Below are 25,716 nucleotides of genomic sequence, written 5' to 3' on the forward strand. Positions count from 1 at the left end.
GTCAATTTAACAAAGGTGCAGACGATCAGAAATCAGCAGAGAGTGAGTGATGTTTGCGCTACTCTATGCCGAATTGAAGTGGACTCGGACCCAGACTTTTTTTTTCTCCCTGGAAATAAAAACGTCTGGGTTTCCGAGGCTACGGCTGCAGTAGTGCTGTCGATACAATTCGGTAAATAGTCAAGCCGCCCGCGCTTCTTACATTAAATTTAAATGTAATACATTTAACATTTGAGGACTAGAGCGGTTAAGACTAAACAAACCACACACACATCGTTGGGACGGGGGAAAAGGTCAAACTCTGAGGTGAAAGGTCAAACTCTGCACACCGTTTCTCTGCTAGTCACGTCGAGAGGAAAGCTAGACGCTCTGAGGAAGACTGTAGGAGGGGGGGAAGGAGCGTGCGCGCACGCGCACACGCACACGCACACACACACAAGAAGCCACATTCAGCCCAATATAGTCAGAATACCAAATTAATGTATTTATGTTAAAGACACAACCGTACCAATGCGAACTGCACAGTGTGTTTGAGTGCGTGCGTGCGTGCGAGCGTGCGTGCGTGCGTGCGTGCGTGCGTGCACATTGCCCTGTCTGTCTTCCAGTGAAATAATTTGCATCCAACCAGATAATTATAGCAGAACAGTCAGGAGCCAATTTGAATTCACCATTTGAATTTGTTCAAGACAGGAGTAGAAGACAACATCAGTGGAGTTCAACCGCGTTGCTCTCCTATACTTAACTGGGGCACTAATATCGTCTGTGTCTGTGTGTGTGTGTGTGTGTGTGTGTGTGTGTGTGTGTGTGTGTGTGTGTGTGTGTGTGTGTGTGTGTGTGTGTGTGTGTGTGTGCGTGTGTGCGTGTGTGTGTGTGGTCTGGCGTTCCAAGAACAACTTTACATTATTCATCAGGATGCATGGCAGCAGAGTGTAGGCCTGCCTCGTCTCCAAACTGACCCAGGACCAGCTAGCCAGACCGCATTAAGACAATGATACAGTCAAACTGACCCAGGACCAGCTAGCCAGGCATTAAGACAAATGACACAGTCAACCTGACGCAGGACCAGCTAGCCATACCGCATTAAGACAACGATACAGTCAAACTGACCCAGGACCAGCTAGCCAGACCGCATTAAGACAATGATACAGTCAAACTGACCCAGAACCAGCTAGCTGGTCAAACTGACGCATGACCAGCTAGCCAGACATTAAGACAATGATACAGTCAAACTGATAGTCAAACTGACCCAGGACCAGCTAGCCAGACCGCATTAAGACAATGATACAGTCAAACTGACCCAGGACCAGCTAGCCAGACCGCATTAAGACAATGATACAGTCAAACTGAGACAATGATACAGTCAAACTGACCCAGGACCAGCTAGCCAGACCGCATTAAGACAAATGACACAGTCAAACTGACACAGGACCAGCTAGCCAGACCGCATTAACCCATTCTGGGAGGGAACCCCTTTTGGTGTTCTAACCCTTCTGGACGGGAACCCTCTTGGGGTTCTGTACAGTATGTACAGTATTCAAAAATTAAAGAACTTTGATGCTTCTACATAAATATTTGAAATTTTTCAGAAAGCTTAGGTCAGGATTTAGAGGGCTTTTTAGAATCGGCCTCAGTCCAAAATGGGTTAAGACAATGATACAGTCAAACTGACCCAGGACCAGCTAGCCAGACCGCATTAAGACAATGATACAGTCAAACTGACCAGCTGGGCACCAGCATGCATCCTGACTATAAGAGCAAGCTGGGGACCAGCACCACTATCGTGTCACTCAACAGTGGTGGGGGTTCATGGCACCATTCCATGGGTTAAGATTCAATTTGTTCCTTCCTTGTTACTCAATAGTCACAAATATCACATGCAGGCTACATTCACGAGGTGGATACATTAAAACAAATCTAGTTTTCAAAGCATTGTAGCTACGGTATTACTGTAGAGTAATAAACGGATAGAGACCGAACCGGAGCGTTAGCCCCGCCCCCCCGCTATTAATTTCAATGGAAGTTGCTCAGTGGCGTTTTGAAGCACCCGGAAGACTGCCGGAAGAACAATTAAAACTCAATGGCTGGAGTGAGCGGAAGTTAAGCCTGGACCTCAAATTGGAGGTCCTGGGAATGACGGCGCACGTTACACACATGACGTCGTGAACGTCCGTCCACCACCATGAACGTGCTGCAGTTCCACTTTCCGCCAGTAGGTAGTGGCAGCTTCAACGTCGGATAGCCTTACTGGGGGGCTTTGGGTATTACCAGTGAAGAGCAGGGCTATCATTTTGGCAAGAAGCGCACCATTTTTGTTGGATACAAAAGAAATACTACGGTTGGTTTATGAAGCACTGAATGTTTTAGTAGGGCCAAAATAAATATCAGATTCCTGCTACAGAACATCATGAACCATACAAGTCACGACAAATACGTTTGTCTGTGCCTTTTATGGAGATTTTACTTTCCCTGCCAGGATTAATCAATTCATTCACCTCGTATTGCCAGGATTTCCCCCTGTGTTCAGCCCATATTTTGAAGAGCCAAAACCTGCGACCGGACGTTATGTTGTTACCGCTAGTAGTGTGTGTGTTGTCGCATCCACTTCCGACCTTGCGATCGAGGGCAGAAAAAGCGGGGGCAGAGAAAAGCTGCCATCACAGCGTCAGCTATGGGCCGTGGAATAAACCTTGTTTTGACCAGAAATGCCATCTGGGACAAGGAATTGGAGATCAAGGGCGAGTGAAAGAAACAGATACAGTGGGCGCGGGGCATTCAAGATGGCACGCTCCAGTCTTGTTGACATCATCAGCTAGCAACCCTGATGCTAATGCGAGTAGCATCTCGACTCGATCGATCAAAACAAAAGCACTATAGAAACGTTAAGCTACGCCAATGGCGGTGGCCCAGATTAATTCCAATGACACAGATTCATGCCAAAAGGCAGGCTCCGAGTTAATTAATTTCTCCTGCACTGAAATTTCATTAATTTCTCATAAAGCTGTCTTAATGCTGAAACACTTGGAATTGCCTTGTTGTTGAAATGTGCAATTGTGTTGGGTTACACCTACACATGGGTTACACCTACAGTATGTCAGTAAGTCCGTCACGCCTCGTGACATGCTCCATATATGGCCGTCTCCATATATGAAGATCACAACACTGACCTCATCATACCCTGGATAGCCATACATGGAGAGGGTCCTTTTGGGCCGTTATAGGGCCTCGGAGAGGAGAGGAGAGGAGAGGAGAGGTAAATCTGTGGTTGGAAACAGGGGGTCTAAGATTTTAGGAGTCAGCGGTATAGACGTTGTTTTGAGTGACAGAGGTGTGTTTTCTAAAAATCACGCCGGGTTCTTAGAAAACACACAGCGAAAGAGGCGTGAGACATAGTACAAGTGAGGGGTGGGTGTTACAGATGGAGAGAGAGAGATAAGAGAGAGAGAGAGAGAGAGAGAGGGGGGGGGGGGGGGGGGGGGGGGCTAAGACAGGAAAATCTAGTCCAAACCCCCACCAACAATCTGTGTCAGAGGAGACATGAAACCAGAGGGGCGCGTGTGTGTGTGTGTGTGTGCGTGTGGGGGGCGATTACACAAAGAAATACAAAAGAGAGAAAATAGTTTGAAAGAGATAAGCCTTTAAAAAAAGACACACACACACACACACACACACACACACACACACACACACACACACACACACACACACACACACACACACACACACACACACACACACACACACACACACACACACACACACACACACACACAGGAAGTCCTTGCAGGTGTGTGTGTGTGTGTGTGTGTGTGTGTGTGTGTGTGTGTGTGTGTGTGTGTGTGTGTGTGTGTGTGTGTGTGTGTGTGTGTGTGTGTGCATGTGTGTGTCTTTGCAGATGTCTGGAAGAGAGATGCAGTAGCAGCTCTATCATTAACATCACACACACACACACACACACAAGCACACACGCACGCACGCACACACAGTGTCGTGCTGACAGCGTGGTTTCTCATACAGTGAGTACAACTCTCCCTTTTTCGCTCTAATCTGGTCAGCACTTTCAAACTACAAGGATCTGTAATAGTGGTGTGTGCTTGTTCGTGTGCGTGTTCGCGTGCGTGCGTGCGTGCGTGCGTGCGTGCTCCATTTGTGCACTCTCAAAGTTAAAATAACTTTAACAATATACATTGGGGTCCCAGAGATAGAAATGCCATTAAATGGGGGGTCTGTCAGCTGTAACACCCAGGAATCGAACCTGGGTATCCGACGTGGAAAGCCAACATCTTAACCACTAAGCCAAAGGGATATCCCTATGCTATGACTCGGGGAGATAAGACTTTTTGAGGCCATCAGGCTGAGGCTGTGAGCCACTCTGCTACACAGTCGGTCAGTACCATGAACACACAAGAACTCAAAACTATAGCTCAGAACAGTGGGTCACACACATCCAGTTTGACGATGGTGCTGCTGGAAACAGAGTGACCGTTCAAAGGTATTGTGACATTTAAAAAAGGTTTTTGTCATTTTGTTTAATTGTTTAAAAAAAGAAAAATGGAACTTTTAACATTCAGTAGATTTTCTGTGGTCTGGGGTTTTCAACAAAGTGCTCTGATTTTCCTGCTGACTGTGATGTCACAAACGGGAAAATCCCATATATGACATAGGAATCTGCCGTTTTGCCCGTTTTCACTGCAGCTCAAAAGGCTCCACAGACACAGAGGAAATCCCAGTGCAGAGAAAATCCACTGAATGTTCAAAAGTCCTTTTTTTGGGTGTAATTGAGAATTAATGTCAAAAGAAATGTAAACTGAAAATGTCCAAAAGTTTGCACAGCAGCATTGCTCCCGTTGTGCTGACTTTTATTCCGTTAAAACTCGAAACAACAAGGCCTCTCTCTCTCTGACCCTAACGTTACACTGTCTGGAACACAGTAGTTCACACATGCTTGATGCTAGCTAACCGTGTTTAGCCTATATGCTAACTACAAGTGCATGAGCTCATTTGTTAGTTCAGAATGTGGGTCAACATTACCATTAACAAGCAGTCTTTCATGTATCGTGTCATGGGGGAATACATGCAGAGACCACTGGAAACAAGTCTGCGGGACATTGTCGTGTTATCCTTTCTGTTAGGATGCAGAGTGATTTGAACCCAATATGCAGAGTCACAGCAAACAAGGGGCGGATTTCAAAGAATTTAATAAAGAAAAGGCAAGTCTTAGGCCTCACTCAGACCTTTACTGCATTGCTGTATGCTTGTTGGATGAATGTTGTGTAGTGTCATGGCCGCCCCAATGCATTTCCAATGGAAGTCACATGGTTTGTAGTCCACATGTTGGACTACAAGCTGTTGTATGGCTTTCGGCTGTGTTTCGACTGCGCCCCTCCCCCTCATACAACACAAATGTTGTGTCAAACCATGTGACTCCCATTGGAAATGCATTGGGGCGGCCATGACACTACACAACATTCCTCCAACAAGCATACAGCAATGCAGTAAAGGTCTGAGTGAGGCCTTACACTGGAATAGTATGCAGAGAAAAACTCAGGAACGCAGGAAACAGCAATGAATCTCATACTTCAGAACACAGGAATCAGGAAAACGACGGAATGACAAGAAGTCAACACAGGAACGGCGACATGCATCGGAAACAACAAACTATGAACTGACCATGGCATGCTTGCTATGAGTCCAGTCTTATAGGGGGACGGTTGATTGTAGAATAGTTCACAGGTGGGATGACGAGGGAGTTGGAGACAGGTGAGTAAATGGGACTGCAGTGTGGAATGGAAAGTGGGAGTGGCCAGGGCTGACATGGTCTGTGGAGAGACAGACCCTGACACTTTCAGCCTATAAATGCCTTTTACTGCATGTGCTTTTCACATTTAGTTTACTAACATGTATTCAATCAATCAATCAATCAATCAGGACGAGTGCGGAAAGAACCCTGTACCCTGCATGTATGATTACATTTAGAATATTAACATTATTCCAACATCTCCCCATTCATTTGAATGCCAACATTGTGATACCACTTGTTTTGAGCTATAGGGTGTACCAAAACTCCTGGAGAGGGCGTCAACATATGTGCCACGTGGTAGCGGCCGCCATACTTGCTGGCTTGTCTGGTTTGTTTACATTGAGCGACTATCCGTGTGCTTGTATACGTTCTTTTTTTAAACTGACCTCACAATGGTGCAGACTTGCTCAGTAAATAAGTGCCACAGCAGGTCGCGTCGAGGAAATGAGCCAGAAAACGGAATTAGATGTTCAGCTTTCCAGCATGGAGACAGCATCAAGGAACCCAGATTGACGAGTTTATAAAAAGACGTAGAATGGCTTGGATCTCGGCTGTACGGCGCACGGGCGCAGAGACATACCGTTCAACAAAGTATCTAAGCACAGCCGTGTTTGTTCACAACATTTTCCTTGTCCTTGTAATGTATTTGGGCCCGACGTTCTTTCTACCCATCCTGGTGTTGGTTCACTATGTTGTCGCCAAGAACGAGCTCAATATTTACAAAAACATTCCACCGTCACTCTATTCTGAGTGATGTGGGCTAGAATTTAAAGCCCACGATAGGGCCGTCCCTAGCTTTTCAGACGCCACCCCCCTCTTGGTGACGTACACGTTTTCACACACTATACGGACTGGCCAGCCTTAAAAATAAAATGATTCCATGTCCTGGGCTGTCAATTTGTGTCAAATGTAATTTCTATAATACTGACCTGACCTCCAGACGAGAGAGAACCTGCTACAGTATATACTAGTGGTGTTGTTGACATACTGTAGGCCTACATACCAGGTCGACCTGCTCTCCTGCTTTCCTTTTGTATCACACACTTTGCTTTCTTAGTATTCTAATTCACTTCATCCTGTTGTTGGTTGACCGTCTCCCACCCTGACGCTATAGAGCGTCGCAGTCCCGCCCCCTCGAGAGACCCGGAAAATAATTCCCTGTTAATTTTCCTCATAGACTTTTCAAGACGTTTAGGCCGCGGACAAAGCCAACTCTTGTCGTGACAAATCATGACAATAAACACAATGTTTTGGGCCGAACAAATAATTAGAAAGAAGATAAAAAACAGCAGGTTACAACACTTTTTTTTTTTTTTTTTTGTCATGATTTGTCACGACTCGAGTTGGCTTTGTACGACGCTTAAAAAGGTCTTTAAATAAATACTTTTTGAAATGTCTATGGGAAAAATGCATTGGGAATTATTTCCTGGGCCTGGCGTCGTCATGAAAGGGGGCTGGACTGCGACTCTATACATCGTCAACACTGTCAAGTATGTCAAGAATATCAAAGAGTCATAGAATACTTATGATTAGGGATGGGACGGTATCAAATATTAACAATATTATCGCGATAATAAGATTTTTTTTTAAATGGCACTTTTGTTAACCACTTGGTATCCCTAATTTGGTGGGAATGTTCGCCAAAAATAGCTAATAAATCTACAAGGGGCTATTTTTGGCTTGTGGATCTGCTACAGTTGGAGGCCATCGATATTGTCCTTTTCTTTTTGCTGAGGTTTGCGTGATCTGCGCAAAAGGACAGTTAACCCATTTTGGGCGGGAACCCCTTTTGGTGTTTTAAACATTATGTTATAATTTAGCTATTGAAAAATAGCAGATCTACAAGCTCATAGCGCGCCACCGAGTGGCGCGCTACGAGCTTGTAGGTCTGCTATTTTAGAAAAATCGTGAAAAGGATTTAGAAGGATTTTTTAAAATGTTGAGGTCAGGCCTAAATGGGTCAAATGATATGGGACAATATCGGTGGCACCCAACTGTATGTTTGGATAATTGACTAGAGGAGTGAAATGAGAACGTACTTAAATGTGATGAGGTCAGCACATTTTGGGGGCATTTGGGTAAGTGGCTATGGCCAAATGTAGTCCAAGGAGTGTTTTTCATGCAAAACTAATGCTTGGAATGGATTCAGAATTATGCAAACCCCCTAATTTGTCACATGCTACTTAAAGCATAATGAAAGTTAGAAAATATTGCTTCATAATAGGTTGTCAATGGAGGCAAAACTAATGCTTGGAATGGATTCAGAATCATGCAAACCCCCTAATTTGACATGTCACATGCTACTTAAAGCACAATGAAAGTTAGAAAATATTGCTTCATAATAGGTTGTCAATGGAGGCATCTTGGAATAATGCAAATTTAGGGTATTAGCAGTGAGCAGATTAGGGTAGATTTTTGTATCCTGGCTAGTAGACCTAATGTCGTCAGAATCAGTTGAGAAACAAAAAAAAGGCTATTCATTCCAACCTCTGCCATTTATTTATTGGACCATTATCGTCCCATCCCTACATTAGCCTGGCTAATAAGCCAGACCGAATCAGCCGTTGGCAAAAGAAAAATTGCCTGCCGGCGGATTACGGTCTGGAGAGGCTCAATTGTACGCCCATTTCCTACACCAGAGAACTGGTGTGGCCAATCGGGACACGGTATGCAATATGGGCGGGCTTTGGTACAGTGACGTTCAATGCTTGAGACCTTTGACTGACAGTAGCTCTGACCAATTGCGTCAAAGAGAAAATGTTTGAACCCGCGCCCCCAGGAAACAAGATCCATACACAGCATCTCCAGACTCAAATACCACACGACAGTGTGATTTGAGTCTGGCTTATTAGCCAGGCTATCCCTACATACGATTCCATATTTACAGGAAGGAGAAGGTTTGAACTAAATGTGGCGAAACAAACGCTTCCAGTATGAAGAGACCATCAGCGCCACCATAAAAAGACCAAACGTTTCAATACACACCAGTGCAAGAAGTCATTCCTCCAAACTCAGAGTAGAGAGTGAAAAGCATGCCAACTTCCCATTATGGGGACTTCTTCCCAATGTATTTCTATATTTTAGCAATAATTATGTTATTATTCCAACCACAGAGAGCCTGGTTTGGCTGAAGGTTTTCTTCCTGTTAAAGGGGGATTTGTTTCCTTGCCATTGTCGCAAAGTGCTTGCTCAGGGGGGAAACGCTGGGTGTGTGTTTAAAATCATCTTCAGACCACTTAGTTATTTGACACTATAATAAAAACTACATTCAAATGATTATTGTAATGAAGTTATACTGAAACACGGATATGAAAACCGTACTGTATCCAATACGTTTTTGTTTTTACAAATGTTTACAAATATTGACACATGTTGACAAATATTGTATTAATCTATCATTCATACTCGTACCACATTATCATGGTCTACAGTAATTAATAAATATTGAATATTAGACTTGTGCTATGGTAATAATTATATTATATATTATATCAAATTAAATTAAATTGCGTGGTTCTTGGGAGGGAGCAACTTGGACAGTTCCGTACAAAATGGCGGCAGTGCAGTGCAGCGCCATCTAGTGTCAGCTGCCAAATATGCGCAATAGTTTCCTCTCCTGGTATCAAGGCCCTTTGTCCATGTTAGCACATGTGCGTGTGCGCGTGTGTGTGTGTTGCATTAAGGTATTAAGTCATATGTGTTCTAGGTGAAGTTGCTCAACTCAAGACACATACAGCCTCCCAGTTCACAGAAGATGTTGTGACACACACACACACACACACAACACACACACACACACACACACACACACACACACACAGTTGCGAAGCTGACAGATCCTGATCAGTTTCCTGTTCCTTTGAGAGGACGGACGACCAACAGAACAGATGGACAGATAAATAGAGAGAGAGAGAGAGAGAGAGAGAGAGAGAGAGAGAGAGAGAGAGAGAGAGAGAGAGAGAGAGAGACAGAAAGAGAGAGAGACAGAGACAGAAAGAGAGAGAGAGACAGAAAGAAAGAGACAGAGACAGAGACAGAGACAGAGAGAGAGAGAGACAGAGAGAGAGAGAGATAGAGAGAGAGAAAGACAGAGAGAAAGAGAAAGAGAGAAAAAGAGAGAAAAAGAGAGAGAGACAGAAAAGAGAGAGAGAGAGAGAGACAGAAAGAGAGAGAAAGAGAAAGAGAGAGAGAGAAAGAGAGAGAGAGAGAGAGAGAGACAGAAAGACAGAAAGACAGAGAGAGAGAGAGAGAGAGAGAGAGACAGAGAGATAGAGACAGAGAGAAAGACTGAATAAGAAAAAAGCCGGCCGGACATGAAAATAATAAAATAAGGATATCTGATCAGATTCAGTCTGTGGACACAGACAGACAGACAGACAGACAGACAGACAGACAGACAGACAGACAGACAGACAGACAGACAGACAGACAGACAGACAGACAGACAGGATTTATTTGGTAAAATTTCCGTTTACGATTTTTCACAAACATGCTGACGGACAGAAATGAGGACTAATCATCGGTGACCCCGTTTCTTTGTGTCTGATGTTGTCAGTGACACGTTATAAACCACAGTCAGTCAGTCAGTCTGTCTGTCTGTCTGTCTGTCTGTCTGTCGTCAACACACAAGACAGAAACGGCAAACAGTCGTGTATGTAACTAAGTGCATTTACTCAAGTACTGAACTTTAGTACAAAGTATTGAGTATTTCCAATATTCAAAGCTGTTTGGCTGTGAAGCTGTGAGTGTGTCGTCCATCTCGACTAGATGGTTGTGTGTGGGGTGCATGCATCTCGTTTAGACGGTTGTGTGTGGGGTGCATGCATCTCGTTTAGACGGTTGTGTGTGGGGTGCATGCATCTCGTTTAGACGGTTGTGTGTGGGGTGCATGCATCTCGTTTAGATGGTTGTGTGTGGGGTGCATGCATCTCGTTTAGACGGTTGTGTGGGGTGCATGCATCTCGTTTAGATGGGTGTGTGTGGGGTGCATGCATCTCGTTTAGATGGTTGTGTGTGGGGTGCATGCATCTCGTTTAGATGGTTGTGTGTGGGGTGCGTGCATCTCGTTTAGACGGTTGTGTGTGGGGTGCGTGCATCTCGTTTAGATGGGTGTGTGTGTGGGGTGCATGCATCTCGTTTAGATGGGTGTGTGTGTGGGGTGCATGCATCTCGTTTAGATGGTTGTGTGTGGGGTGCATGCATCTCGTTTAGATGGTTGTGTGTGGGGTGCGTGCATCTCGTTTAGACGGTTGTGTGTGGGGTGCGTGCATCTCGTTTAGACGGTTGTGTGTGGGGTGCATGCATCTCGTTTAGATGGGTGTGTGTGTGGGGTGCATGCATCTCGTTTAGACGGTTGTGTGTGGGGTGCATGCATCTCGTTTAGATGGTTGTGTGTGGGGTGCATGCATCTCGTTTAGATAGTTGTGTGCGGGGTGCATGCGCATGTGTGTGGGGTGAATGCATCTCGTTTAGACGGTTGTGTGTGGGGTGCATGCATCTCGTTTAGATGGTTGTGTGTGGGGTGCATGCATCTCGTTTAGATGGTTGTGTGTGGGGTGCGTGCATCTCGTTTAGACGGTTGTGTGTGGGGTGCATTCATCTCGTTCAGACGGTTGTGTGTGGGGTGCATTCATCTCGTTTAGACGGTTGTGTGTGGGGTGCATGCATCTCGTTTAGATGGTTGTGTGTGGGGTGCATGCATCTCGTTTAGATGGTTGTGTGTGGGGTGCATGCATCTCGTTTAGATGGTTGTGTGGGGTGCATGCATCTCGTTTAGATGGTTGTGTGTGGGGTGCATGCATCTCGTTTAGATGGGTGTGTGTGGGGTGCATGCATCTCGTTTAGATGGTTGTGTGTGGGGTGCATGCATCTCGTTTAGATGGGTGTGTGTGTGGGGTGCATGCATCTCGTTTAGACGGTTGTGTGTGGGGTGCATGCATCTCGTTTAGACGGTTGTGTGTGGGGTGCATGCATCTCGTTTAGACGGTTGTGTGTGGGGTGCATGCATCTCGTTTAGATGGTTGTGTGTGGGGTGCATGCATCTCGTTTAGATGGTTGTGTGGGGTGCATGCATCTCGTTTAGATGGTTGTGTGTGGGGTGCATGCATCTCGTTTAGATGGGTGTGTGTGGGGTGCATGCATCTCGTTTAGATGGTTGTGTGTGGGGTGCATGCATCTCGTTTAGATGGGTGTGTGTGTGGGGTGCATGCATCTCGTTTAGACGGTTGTGTGTGGGGTGCATGCATCTCGTTTAGACGGTTGTGTGTGGGGTGCATGCATCTCGTTTAGACGGTTGTGTGTGGGGTGCATGCATCTCGTTTAGACGGTTGTGTGTGGGGTGCATGCATCTCGTTTAGATGGGTGTGTGTGGGGTGCATGCGTGCGTAGTGCGTACAGTATGTATTAGTGATGGGAGATCAATCGGCAAACACATCGGTATCAGACGATTCTAGTTGTCTTTTGATTCATCGGCATCGGTCCGATTAATTCATCGGTCCGATTGTCTTTACAGATATACAAGCCCAAAGTAACAGCTTGTACAGATACATGTACAAGCTCACAATATTAAATATAAAGGTATTAAAGTTAAATCAGACTTGCCTAAGCCTCCAGTACAGACACCCTGTGTTCGACATCAGTAATATCGGTTATCGGCCATAACAGCAATGAATGATATCGGATATCGCCCAAAATGTCTCATCGGCACATCCCTAGTATGCGTGTATCATTTACTGTATGTTGATCTCATAAGACTCCTATTGTCTGAAAGTGATCGACACACAGTCACAAGCTGCAGTGTGATGAACTGAAACACCCACCCTGTTCAGAACAGCTGAATCATTACCACACACACACACACACACACACACACACACACACACACACACACACACACACCCCTTTATCTTCTTCTGTAGAGTCATAGAGGAAGAGAAATACACTTGCTACTTTTCCCACACACACACACACACACACACACACACACACACAGATAGATAGAAGGAGATCTGACTGGTGGTCTGTCAGCAGAGAAAAGAGGAAATGCCAGATAGACTTCCTCTATCTATTGGTTCATTATGAACATGAGGTAAAAACAGACCCTGGTGACGCACACGCATGCACACACACGCACGTACACACACACACATAGCACACACACGTAATATATATGCCATAGATACTGTATATGTATGTACAGTACGGTATACGTATTATATATCATGCTGTGCCAACGACAACAAGAGCATAGCAATAAAAAAAAGAATGCAGAGTGTAATAAAACACAACCTGATCAAAGTTGGAGTAAAAGTACAATATTCTCCTCTGAGATGTAGTGGAGTAGAAGTAAAAGTACAATATTCTCCTCTGAGATGTAGTGGAGTAGAAGTAAAAGTACAATATTTTCCTCTGAGATGTACAGTGGAGTAGAAGTAAAAGTACAATATTTTCCTCTGAGATGTAGTGGAGTAGAAGTAAAAGTACAATATTTTCCTCTGAGATGTAGCGGAGTAGAAGTAAAAGTACAATATTTTCCTCTGAGATGTACAGTGGAGTAGAAGTAAAAGTACAGAAAATTGGAAAAAACTTTAAGTATACAATACTAAATTCCACTGGGAATGAGGGACAGAACAGGAGGAAACGTCAGACTGACAACAGAAAGAAGAGAAAGGAGAGATGAAACACAGAGGAACGGAGAGAGAGAGAGAGAGAGGAGGAACCCACCATGCACCACCCATTAGATTCATATACTTATGCAACTGAGATACAATGCATGTGAGGGGGAATTCATCAAGGCTCCCGACGTGGTGCCCCAATTCATGTCCTTACTGGAACTGTGTTGCGCGTCTGTGTGTGTGTGTGTGTGTGTGTGTGTGTGTGTGTGTGTGTGTGTGTGTGTGTGTGTGTGTGTGTGTGTGTGTGTGTGTGTGTGTGTGTGTGTGTGTGTGTGTGTGAGAGAGAGAGAGACAGACCACTCAATGTTACTTCCCCCTCAAAATACCACCTCATGCACACAAACAGACACTTTATCACATGACATGTCTCCCGCACACACGCACGCACGCACACGCGCATGCAGACACACGCACACACGCACACACACACACACACACACACACACACACACACACTAGCTTATATACACATTACGTATAACTTCGTCACATGCCCGGCCTGTGTTTGCTGTGGGTGAGGGGGGGTGACACAAGGACAGAGAAGGGTGATAAGCGTGTGTCCTGAAAATGATGTATTTTGCGGTCAGTTGCGGTATATCTTCCCTGGGGGGGGGGGGGGGGTTATATGTGTATGCATTCCCAGGTCAGCTTTTAAACCACTCTAAAAAAGGGGGGGTGAAACCACCCCTAGGCTTTTAAAAACAAAATCAATTCAGGTTAAAAAATTACAGCAGGGTAAAAACATGGCAGACTGCATAAGACTAAAAAGGACGTAGAAACAGCTCGTTCTCCCCCAAGGCTACCAGACTATTAAACAAAAGGATAGAGTGACACATATTATGCTTTGTTTGGTGATTTTTGTCCTGTTTTTTTTTTACCCGGTTTGCTTTTAGGTATAGTGCCTTTTCTATTGTCCTTTTCAAAGTTGTTGTTGTTGTTGTTTTTGTTGTAGTGGAGTTTCCCAAACTGAATCTTGGGAACCTGGGGTGTGGGGGGGGGAGGTGTAATCAACAAACTATACTACACTACAAATAATATAAGAAAGAGACAACAATTGTAAGAATAGTCTACGAGCTCACAAAGCCGTGCAACGTGAAGTCTTGTGAGCTTGGAGACTATTGACTATTTTGGGGGGAGGGGGTCGTACGTGGCCTGAAAAGGTTGAGAACCACTGATATTAGGGACAGGGTGGCGGCGAGTTGGACCACGCAACGTGTTGTGGTACATTTATGATTTTTATTATCAATTAATTCGGGTGTTCAGCTGTGTGCAGTTTCCCTGTGTAACACTCCGGTTTCGCTCCGGTTTTCATTTCCGGTACAAACCGGAAACCGCTGGCTTACGCTTGCTATGGGACGCAGCATCTTGGAACGAAAATATCTCGGAATCGCTTTTTAGACCAAAATGCAAGCTTGGTTTGCGTCTGATGTATCCAAACCATAGAGTATATATATAATAGAGACTGAACTGGCGCGAAGCTCCGCCCCCCCAGCTATTCATGTCAGTGGAAGTTGCTCAGTGGCGTTTTGAAGCACCCGGAAGACTGCCGGAAGTCCCTCCCAGGACCTCAACTTTGAGGTCCTGAGTGACGTAGGGCAACTGAGCGCTCAACGTTAAAGCCCAGCTGCACGGGGTTTCCCGGTCATGAATCCACGGGTCCGCCTGTAGTCCCTCCTCCTACCACTAGGACCCAGAGCTTCAACGTTGGAAAGTCTGCCTGCCCCCTTGATCCAAACGCTAGTATTTTGCTTATCAAAAGTATGTTTTGGGTGTATTAAATGACAATCACGGGATAGCGGATTTTACTTCCTGACTCAGTGGATTCCGGCCAAAAGCCCTTTCAACATAAGAGTACCTCCCGTTCACAATGCATTGGCAGTCAATGAGTTAATACACAAATTAATAAATTAACCCAAAAGTGACAACAAAACAAATATTTCCTTGCTTACGGTAAAGAAAGCATTCCAAAGTTGGTCCCGCAGAGAGCAACGAGTCGCCTCGGAAACAAGGAAGTGAGTGTTGACCAAATGGAGAAAAGAAATTTGTCTATTTCTCGCTTCAAATGTTTTCAAAAACATTCTTCAAAGCATGTTGTTTAGTTAAATGACATTGTGTGTTAGTTTACATGGCTGTCATGTGGTTTAGTTAAATGACATTGTGTGTTAGTTTACATGGCTGTCATGTTGTTTAGTTAAATGACATTGTGTGTTAGTTTACATGGCTGTCATGTTGTTTAGTTAAATGACATTGTGTGTTAGTTCATATGGCTGTCATGTTGTTTAGTTAAATGACATTGTGTGTAAGTTCACATGGCTGTCATGTTGTTTAGTTAAATGACATTGTGTGTTAGTTTACATAGCTGTCATGTTGTTTAGTTAAATGACATTGTGTGTAAGTTTACATGGCTGTCATGTTGTTTAGTTAAATGACGTGTGTTAGTTTACATGGCTGTCATGTGGTTTAGTTAAATGACATTGTGTGTTAGTTTACATGGCTGTCGTGTTGTTTAGTTAAATGACATTGTGTGTTAGTTTACATATGGCTGTCATGTTGTTTAGTTAAATGAGATTGTGTGTTAGTTCACATGGCTGTCATGTTGTTTAGTTAAATGACATTGTGTGTTAGTTTACATAGCTGTCATGTTGTTTAGTTAAATGACATTGTGTGTTAGTTTACATATGGCTGTCATGTTGTTTAGTTAAATGAGATTGTGTGTTAGTTCACATGGCTGTCATGTTGTTTAGTTAAATGACATTGTGTGTTAGTTTACATAGCTGTCATGTTGTTTAGTTAAATGACATTGTGTGTTAGTTTACATGGCTGTCATGACGTTTAGTTAAATGACATTGTGTGTTAGTTCATATGGCTGTCATGTTGTTTAGTTAAATGACATTGTGTGTTAGTTCATATGGCTGTCATGTTGGGTACAGCATAACATCAAAGCAGCGCAGCGGCTGCAGCCAGGTGCTCCGGGGCTTTGATTAGACATCAGTCTGTGATAGAGTGGAGCGGTCATTATGTAAGGGATGATGTATGGCTGAGTGGTCACCGTTTATAGATAAATCAGCCTGAAGGTGATTTATCTATAAACAATGACCACTCAGCCTTACATTATCCCTCTTATTACATGGCTACTTTAATACATTCATTATTAAATGTAAATTAATAAAAGTGTCGCGCTGGCCGGCGTCTGCCCAGCTGCAGTCGGAAAACAAGGAAGTGAGTTGATCAAATATAAATCCCATTTCCGGGTCTGTTCCTTGCTCAAATGTTTTCAAAAACATTTTTGAGAGCAATGTTTAGCTGTAAATGACATTGTGCGTGTGTGTGTGTTAACATGGCTGTCATGTTGGGAACAGCAGTAAATCAAGCGGGGCACACCAGGTGCTCCGAGGGTTTGATTAGGCATCGGTCTGTTATAGAGCGGAGCGGTCATTATCCAGAAAAAACAGACCTGCCGAATTTGGTGACTGACCAATCAGAATCAAGCATTCAACCAAGCCGTGTAATAAAAAAAAGTACACAGGGTGCCTGGTAAGGTTGAATAAAGATTCAATGAAATAAATAGTACCGTGGTAGCCGACCAATGAGTGCTAAGCGTGTTGAACTGTCGCGGCGAGCGACCTCGATGCTGACGAAACTCACGTCAAACCAGGAATTAAACTTTGCCACCAAACAAACTGTTGCTGGGTAAAAAGTTCACGAGACACTGGTTTCTCTTTGTGAAAGAATATAGTTACAATAAAACCATCATCTGTCTGGCATTCATCATCGCTCTGGGCGCACACGCACGCACACACACGCGTACGTACACACACACAAACAACCATACCACCAATATCTATCTGTCTGTCTGTCTGTCTGTCTGTCTGTCTGTCTGGTGCATACGGTAGGCATAATTAAATGCCTGTAGCCAATGTGACATATCACAACCTTGAGTGTGTTGTTGGTTTCATAACACGGATGCCAGAGATTAGCAACCAGATACACCCTTGGTTTCACCCAAACACCCTCCTCGAATATTGCCAAACGAGCCGAGCGTCGCAGTGAGTTTATCACCATATATACAGTACTTATACAACGAGTACCTATTTAGGCCTGACGTCGAAATTTTAAAAAAAATGTATTTTTAAAATGTAATTTTTTTCTGAAAAACCTCATGATTCTATATCAGTGGTTCTCAATATTTCGTGTCAAGGACCCCCAGAAATTACATGTGATATGCCGCCGAACCCCATCTGAAAATACGTTGTTCCAGGGACCCCCCAGAAGCAAAGATTTGAGTTAAAAACTGAAACTCTGAAAGAATATTCAAAGATTTGTAGGCACATTTTCACGATTCTTCAAAAATAGCAGACCTACAAGCTCGTAGCGCGCCACTCGGTGGCGCGCTATGAGCTTGTAGATCTGCTATTTTTCAATATCTAAAGTATAACATAATGCTTGAAACACCAAAAGAGGTTCCCGCCCCAAAATGGGTCAATCGCGGTATACATATGCAGCGAATAGTCGTAAAGAATGATGTACTTCACGTGTGGGTGCAGTGCATGCACAGAAAGACAGAAAAAAGAGGTGGATTTAATTGGTTAAAAAAGTCTCACCTCCTCAAGAGAAGATGGCTGTCACTGGCTCTCACTCTCTCTTCCTTTCTCTCGCTCTCTCTTTATCGCTTCTCGTCGTCGTCTTGTCTCCTTCTTCTTCTCTGGAGGTGTGTGTGTGAAGAAAAGGTCGCCGGGGTCGCACACCTGAGGATGTTAGCACAACAACGCTAATATGAATAGACGCCATATATATATATACACACACAGCCCAGGGGGCTAACACACAGAGAGAGAGAGAGAGAGAGAGAGAGAGAGAGAGACAGACAGAGACAGGCAGAGAAAAGACATACAGTATAATAACGACATGGTACAGTATGACACACACACACACACACACACACACACACCCACAATCGTATGATGATCTGAGGCGGGGGGGGGGGGGAGAGACCACTTCCTAATTTAACTTCTAACAAACAGAAATAAAATAATGTGCGAACACGTGTGTGTGCGTGTGTGTGTGTGTGTGTGTGTGTGTGTGTGTGTGTGTGTGTGTGTGTGTGTGTGTGGACAAAAAGATAAGAGTAGGCCAAACAGAGTGGTGGGTGAGATGAGTTGGCAGAGAGAGAGCTAGCCTCGCATTAACCAGACGATTGGAGATCTCTTGACTACCAATCATGTGAGGAAATCTAAAGTCAACATAATGTAGGGGCTTGAACAGCGGGAGGTTTCCTCTCTCCCTACGCCTACAACACCCGCTTGCAAAACCAGTCTTTCTTCATACCGTCCCCAATATGACAGACCACCCCCACAAAGGCTTTGCAGTTTGCCCCGCGACAAGAGTTTGGTTTTACATTTCCAAATAGTTTCCACCACCACGGTTTTAAGTCCCCGCATTGAAAATGTACGTCTGATGTTACCGGCGGACGTACTGGTGGGCAGAGAGAGATCTCCAATTATCTGGCTACGTGAGCCGTGGAGAAGAGGAGAGGAGAGGAGAGGAGAGAGAGAGAGAGAGAGAGAAGAGGAGATAATTCAGGGGCCAGGTCAATAGTCCCGTTTGAGATAGTAAAGACGGTGATGTTTGCAGAGAAAATTACACAGAGCAAAAGAGAGAAAGACAGTATTTAAAGAGTCTGTCGGGTCGTCTCCAAGCTTTAAGTTTCCATCAGTCTGTAGACTGTGGTGAATCAATGGTGCATTTAACATAGTGCTTTTATCCAAAGCCGTTTACAATGTGCAGCGCTCATTTTTTACACGGCCAAGTGATTTTTAGTGTCCGGACAATTGAATGGGAAATGTACTTGACCCGAAGGACAAGTCAGTGCCTCAAAAAGTTAATCTCAAGCCCTGCTGCATTACATTCACCCACGCGCGCACACACACACGCACACACACACACACACACACACACACACACACACACACACACACACACACACACACACACACACACACACACACACACACACACACACACACACACACACACACACACACACACACACACACACACACACACACACACACACACACACACACACACACACACACACACACACACACACACACACACACACACACACACACACACGAATGGCAGAGGAAACCATGCAAGAAGACACCAAGATTGCTCATGGGGAGCAGATTAGGGGGTTCAGTGCCTTGCTCAAGGACACTCGCAGCCAGGAGGAGGCGGCGATCGGACCGCAAAACTTCCGTTTCCCCATAAGCAGCCGCACTTACTATACCTCCTGAGCCTATGGGCTATATCTTGCGCCACCCCTGGCTTAACCTCTTATCCCTGAACTTATTTGCCATTTTTTACTATTTTAAAAAACCTTTTAGAATAGTTCAAATGGCCGATCTACAAGCTCACAACGTGTAGATGTAGATCGGCTAGTTGAACTATTTTAAAATGATTTTCAAAATAGTAAAAAAAAAAGAAGGCAAATAAGTTTAGGGATAAGGGTGGTGCAAGATGGAGCCCTATATGGGTTAGTCGTCCGGTCTTATTTTGCTGCGACACACACTCCGTTCCCATTACTATGATAATAGCATGGATTACTTTTCATTATTTCAATATACAGAAGAAAAGGACAATAATTCACCGCAATCATCTAGTGTCATTCCTCTGAATAAACACACTGATTTAATGGGAATAATCAGGTTACGGCAAGAATGTGATGGAAGCATTACAATGCATCCTGAGTGGTCGAGAGGCATCCGGAGCCGTGCCGATAACCACAGTGACAGTACACCAACGTATAAATCAGTGGTTTGAGTTAAAAACGTTAAAAAATATATAAAAGATTTGCGCCGCATTGTCACAATTTTTCAAAAATATCAGACCTACAATCTCATAGCGCGGCATTCGGTGCCGCACTATGAGCTTGTAGATCTGATATTTTTCAATAGCTAAAGTATAACATACTGTAATGCTATAAACATCAAAAGGGGTTCCCGGCTAAAATGGGCTAAACATCCTTCACCTCTACGCACGCAACGCACGAACATCCTTCCTCAGGGGTCCTTTTGGGGGGGATCCAGGAGGGTCCCCAGCAAAATGAGGAACAGTTTTAACCACTTTAACCCTATTGAAAACTGAAAAGAGACGAACTAACAAGTTCAGTCACAGTTGCGAGCTTGTACATCGGCCATTTAAAAAAGAAAAACCATGATGCATTTTGAAAATTATTTAAATTGCGAATCTTCTCTTATGGGGGACCCCTGGCACAACACCTTTACAAATGGGCGCCTTGTGGCCAAATGCATTATGAATTCAGAGGTCCTTGACACAGGAATAAATCACCAGTACAAGTATCACTGTGCGATACGTTGTGGTGGGCTCAGTCCAGCCGGTGTTAAGTTGCCTATGGCAACGGAAAACAATGGGGACCTATTTCGGTATATGGAAAGCAACGCAATTTTAGCGAAATTGAACACTACTGTACTACTAACCCATGTTTTAAAAAATAAAAAAATGATTGCTGTGGTGCCGTTGGATGAAAAAAGCGAACGAAACACTTTGAGGTCGTGCTTTTATCGTGGTTACTGGCGTGGCTGAGCAAGGGCGGCGACACTCGCCAATGCCACAGCACTGCCATGCCAACCACGATAATACACCCCCTCTCTCTCGTCTCCTATTGCTTAAGTAAGGTTGCAATCGTATAGGCTTACAAAACCCAATTACATGTCGACATGAATCTAAATATATGGCAAAGCGTCTTAAGCCATTGAAACCTAGAAAAGTGTTTAAAATGGGTTTTAGCTATACATGTAGAAACATACGTTTTAGAGCAGGGGTTATAGGAATACAAGCTCACGGCTTGTACATTGTACTATGTTTGAGTATTTTTTGAATCTTTTGAATACTTTTTTAACACAAATCTTCTCTTCTGGGGGGGTCCCTGACACACAAAACATTTTTAGTTTGAATAAGAACTACTGATTTAGAAGGCGTTATTTTGTACCAGGACGGTCTTCATGGGGTTACTTAAAATCATGTTTTTCCTACTTCAGGGGTTGGTTTGCAATCCTCCCCATACCACGTCAGAAAAACACTGAGGAAGGATGTCAGTGCGTTGCGTGTGCGTAGAGGTGAAAGGATGTTCAGTGGGCACACAGTAGTGGGCACTGTACTGTCTGTCATCCGCTCATGCAATAGGAGGAGACACTATTGAATTATGGGTGACAGCTTCAACCAAAAACAATATTGTGTTAACACCACTCTCTTACGTCACATTATCTCTGATGTCAACCGGGCCGACGGGAGAGGTCAGAGATCCAGTGAGTGCCCCCCCTCTCTCCCCACACACACACACACACACACACACACTGACACAGTGTGACACACTGACACAGCGACCCCAGACCCCACCCCCGGGCTACCCCCCCCCTCCTTGCCTGAGGTCTTCGGCTAGAACCCAGAACACAAACTCCTCTGAGCACAGGGGGGGAAGGAAGGAAGAAGAGAAGACAGCAGCCCATGAGAAAAGCCCAAACCAAACACAACACTGCAGCTACAGACAAAACCCAAGCCTGTTAGGCTGGTTCAGCCAGTCAGCCCACCACAGAACACGCACGCACACACACACACATACACACATACACACATACACACAAGACAAGCCCGAAGCCCTCCCCACCCACCACGACTTTGAAAAGAGAAGTTAACCCTGGGACCGCCTGCCTCATGCCTGTTATTACAGCCAACATCCTGTTCCAGTATAGAAACTATAGTTGGAAAAAAGGTTAAAGGCAATTTAAACAGAAAACTACAGTATACCCAGGGGTGTACACTACAGGACAGGTGCAGGACAGGGGGGTGTGTGTGTGTGTGTGTGGCGTGCTATGATGGGTGGGTGGGTGGGGGGGCTCTAGCTCTGCAGCAGCAGCCGTGCATGCATGCATGCATGCATTTGCAGGTGAGTGTGTGAGTGACTCTCTGAGAGGGAGGGATAGGTACGGTAGGTAGGTGCGTGTGAACAGGTCCCAGGGTTTGGATGTCAGAGCCGCACGGTCTCTATAATTAGAAAGACAAGTCACGTCCCCGGCGACCCCTAGCTTGCTGTAGCTCACCTGCGCGCGCGCACGCACGCACGGGTGCGCGCGCAGGTATATAAACTCACGCACCTGTCCTGCACTACTTTTTCTCCCCCCCCCCCCCCCCCCCCCTTTCCTTTTTGTTAAAGTATTAAACATGTATTTTGACTGAATGGGGGGGAAACAATAATAATAATAAGATTAAAGCGCCCTGGTTTCGGTTGTCCTGGAGAAATGTATTACCGAGAGAGAGAGAGAGAGAGAGAGAGAGAGAGAGAGAGAGAGAGAGAGAGAGAACATAGTCGACGCGTCACACGGGAGTTACCGAATACCCATGACGTGGTTTAGTCCTCCCGTGACCCTGATAGAGAGAGAGAGAGAGCGGTTGGGAGGGAGAGAGACAGAGACTGAGAGAGAGAGACAGAGAGAGAGAGAGAGAGATAGAGACAGAGAGAGAAAGAGATATGGGGGGGATCGAGACTGAGAGAGGCGATATAATAAACTATAAATAAACAAACGGGAATAAAAACCTTGTGTTGTATCAGGCGGTGTGTCTCTCTCTCCCGTCGGTAGTCAGTCAGGCTCTCTCTACCTGTCCTGCGTGGTGTGCCGGTGAGTGCAGTGTCACCTGCCTCCTCCTTCCTTCCCACCTGAGCCGGCGTCTCTCTGTGTGTGTGTGAGTGTGTGTCAGTGCGTGTGTGTGTGTGGTGTGTGTGTGCCAGCACCACCACTTCCTGGATTATTGCCGTCCCACCCTGCCCCCCCCCCCCACCGTGGTGGTGCTCTCCCAGCGGGGGGTCAGAGCAGACCGCTGCGCTGCTCCTCTCTCTAGTCTGACAACCCGGAACGACACCACCCACCCACCGGGGGGAGGAGGAGGAGGGGGGGGCTCTATTAAAGCTTTATCTTCGTCAGCACCGTAGGAGTCTGTATGTCTCTCTCTCTCTTTCCGTCCTCCTCTCGGTGTGGTGGGTGTCTCTCTCTCTCTCTCTCTCTCTCCTTGCAGCGGGTGGTCGTCTCCGACGCCCCCGCTTATAGTTCCGTGACGCCCCCGTTTATTATGCCCACCACCACTCTGCCCGCCCGCCACGCCGGTCCGGCCGGTGCTCTCCTCTCCTGTCTCCTCCTGTCCAGTGTACTGTAACTGTAAACTGTACTGTACTGTACTGTGCTGTCCTCCCTCCCGGCGCCGGCTCCTCAGAGAGAGAGAGAGAGAGAGAGAGAGAGAGAGAGAGAGAAGCAGGAAGGAGAAAAGAAGCGGCTTGCCCTACTTTAACACCACTCACTCGATCTACTGTGACTCAAGCCCCCTCGGATCGGATTGGCTCTCTAGTCTCTCTCTCTCTACTCTGTGTGGCAGGCAGGCAGGCAGCAGAGAGAGTTGCTGCTGGTGGCTGGCTGGGTCCTCCTGGCTGGGGGAGAAGAGACGATCAGAGACCCCGGCGCTGTGCTGTGCTGCCTGCTGTAGCCCTGTGCTGCGGTGCGGTGGTGGGTCCGGGTGGGCAGGACACTACAGGGACAAGTCAGGGCGGGCGCAAAGCAGCGGGGGGTCGGCCACACGCGTGCGTGCGTGCGATAGGTCGGCGGTGCTGTTTGTCTGTCTGTCTGTCAGCCCGTCAGGTCTGTCTGCCCCGGCCGGCAGTGGTGGAAAAAGTACGAGCATTTTTTTTTTTTTTTAAGTTTGTTTTCATTTTATTTTGTAAATGTATCAATAGGCCCTACTACTCTGTTACAAGTAAAAGTCTGGAATTCAAAATGTAGGCTACTTAGGTAAAAGATATTGGCATAATAAATTACTTAAAGTACTAGGCTACCAAAAGGCTAGTTGGTAGTTCATCATATTTTCAAATGGCTGAAATGTATAGGGCTGAAGTGGTTAATGTAGCTATATGCATTGTTTTGTAATAATAATCAATATCTACAAAGTAACTAGTAACTGAAGTTTTCAAATAATTGGGCTATAGTGGAGTAAAATTACAATATTTTCCTGTGAAAGATAGGAGTAGAAGTACTGGAAACTGGAAATACTCCAGAAAAGTATAAACATATGACATGAGAGTGGGAGGGGGGAGGACCTGGGTGGGCAGGTTTCGGTCGGTCGGTATCCCCCCCCCGCCTCCCAGCCCCGCCCAGGGCTATAATAACTTCGTCCTGCCCTGAATTCAAAGACATTTTGGGGTCGAACTAGTTTTAGTGTAACACCAAAGAAGGCTCCCTCTCCGTCCTGTTGTTGTCGTGACTGTCTCAGACTTATAGCCTACTTTTATATAGTTGTGGCGTGGGCTGGCAGACAGTGGCACACTCACTCACACACACACACACACACACACACCTTACGGGAATAATGGGTAGGCCTACATGGCCGTTATGGGTGTCCGCATGCATCACGCACAAGTCGGTCAGGCAGGACTATACGACCCATCAGTGACTGAGGTGTTGTTGAGGACAACAACAGGGATTCCAACATGAATCTCAACAACTGGATAGTCTAGTTTGCGAGGTTTGGCTCTGTCTGGCTTCTCTATCAATTAACCCTGGCGACCCCTATATATATTTTGGCATGCCTAGTGTTGATGTTGTTGGGCGGAAGTGTAAAATGTAGTTGGATTTATTGCATGCAGATCACTACACAACAACATTATTTCATACAGAGGATGCCCGGTCTTCCTTCTATAAGGCATGTCACACCTCCAACGGTGTCCATGGAGGACTATATGCATGCATGGCAGGGGGGTGTCCTCTTCCCTGAGGCAGGCCTAAAACCTGTACTGACCGCAAAAACCTGTACTGACCTGTACTGACCACCAAAAAGGACGTTTTGCTGCAGCCTGCAGGGTCTTCAGCTGGGGACCACCACCATTCATGGATGGTCCTGGGTATTCAATTCATAATGATGACATGTAAAATAACAACAACATTCAAATTCATAAATAAAACAAATGTACAGGTTTGGGCGGAAGGGGGTTATAAGGAGGTGACTAAGGCCTGACTCACACCTTCGCATCTAGCATACAACATTGATGCATGCTAGATGCATGAAAGGGTTTGTTTACATCTTGCCCCAATGCATTTCCAATGGGAGTCACATGGTTTGACACAACATTTGTGTTGTACGGCTTTCGGCTGTGTTTCGACTGCCCCCCACCCCCTCAAACAACAC

General features: G+C 45.4%; 1 protein-coding gene across 2 annotated transcripts in view; it reads right to left on the minus strand.

Moving 5' to 3' along the window:
• Nucleotides 1–24,052, minus strand: part of zbtb7b (zinc finger and BTB domain containing 7B) — a 53,168-nt gene extending 29,116 nt beyond the window's left edge. The window contains exons 1-2 of one of the 2 annotated variants that reach the window (XM_079504732.1): nucleotides 23,843–24,052; nucleotides 18,072–18,215 (exon numbers count right to left, since the gene is read on the minus strand). The gene's annotated coding sequence lies outside the window, so the exon portion shown is untranslated. Of the gene's footprint in view, nucleotides 1–18,071; nucleotides 18,216–23,086 lie in introns of both variants that reach the window. The other variant, XM_079504731.1, reaches the window with a different exon arrangement.
• Between the last annotated feature and the right edge of the window lie 1,664 nt (nucleotides 24,053–25,716).

The sequence above is a fragment of the Electrona antarctica genome, assembly GCF_951216825.1.
Source record: "Electrona antarctica genome assembly, chromosome: 6".
Lineage (NCBI taxonomy): Eukaryota > Metazoa > Chordata > Actinopteri > Myctophiformes > Myctophidae > Electrona > Electrona antarctica.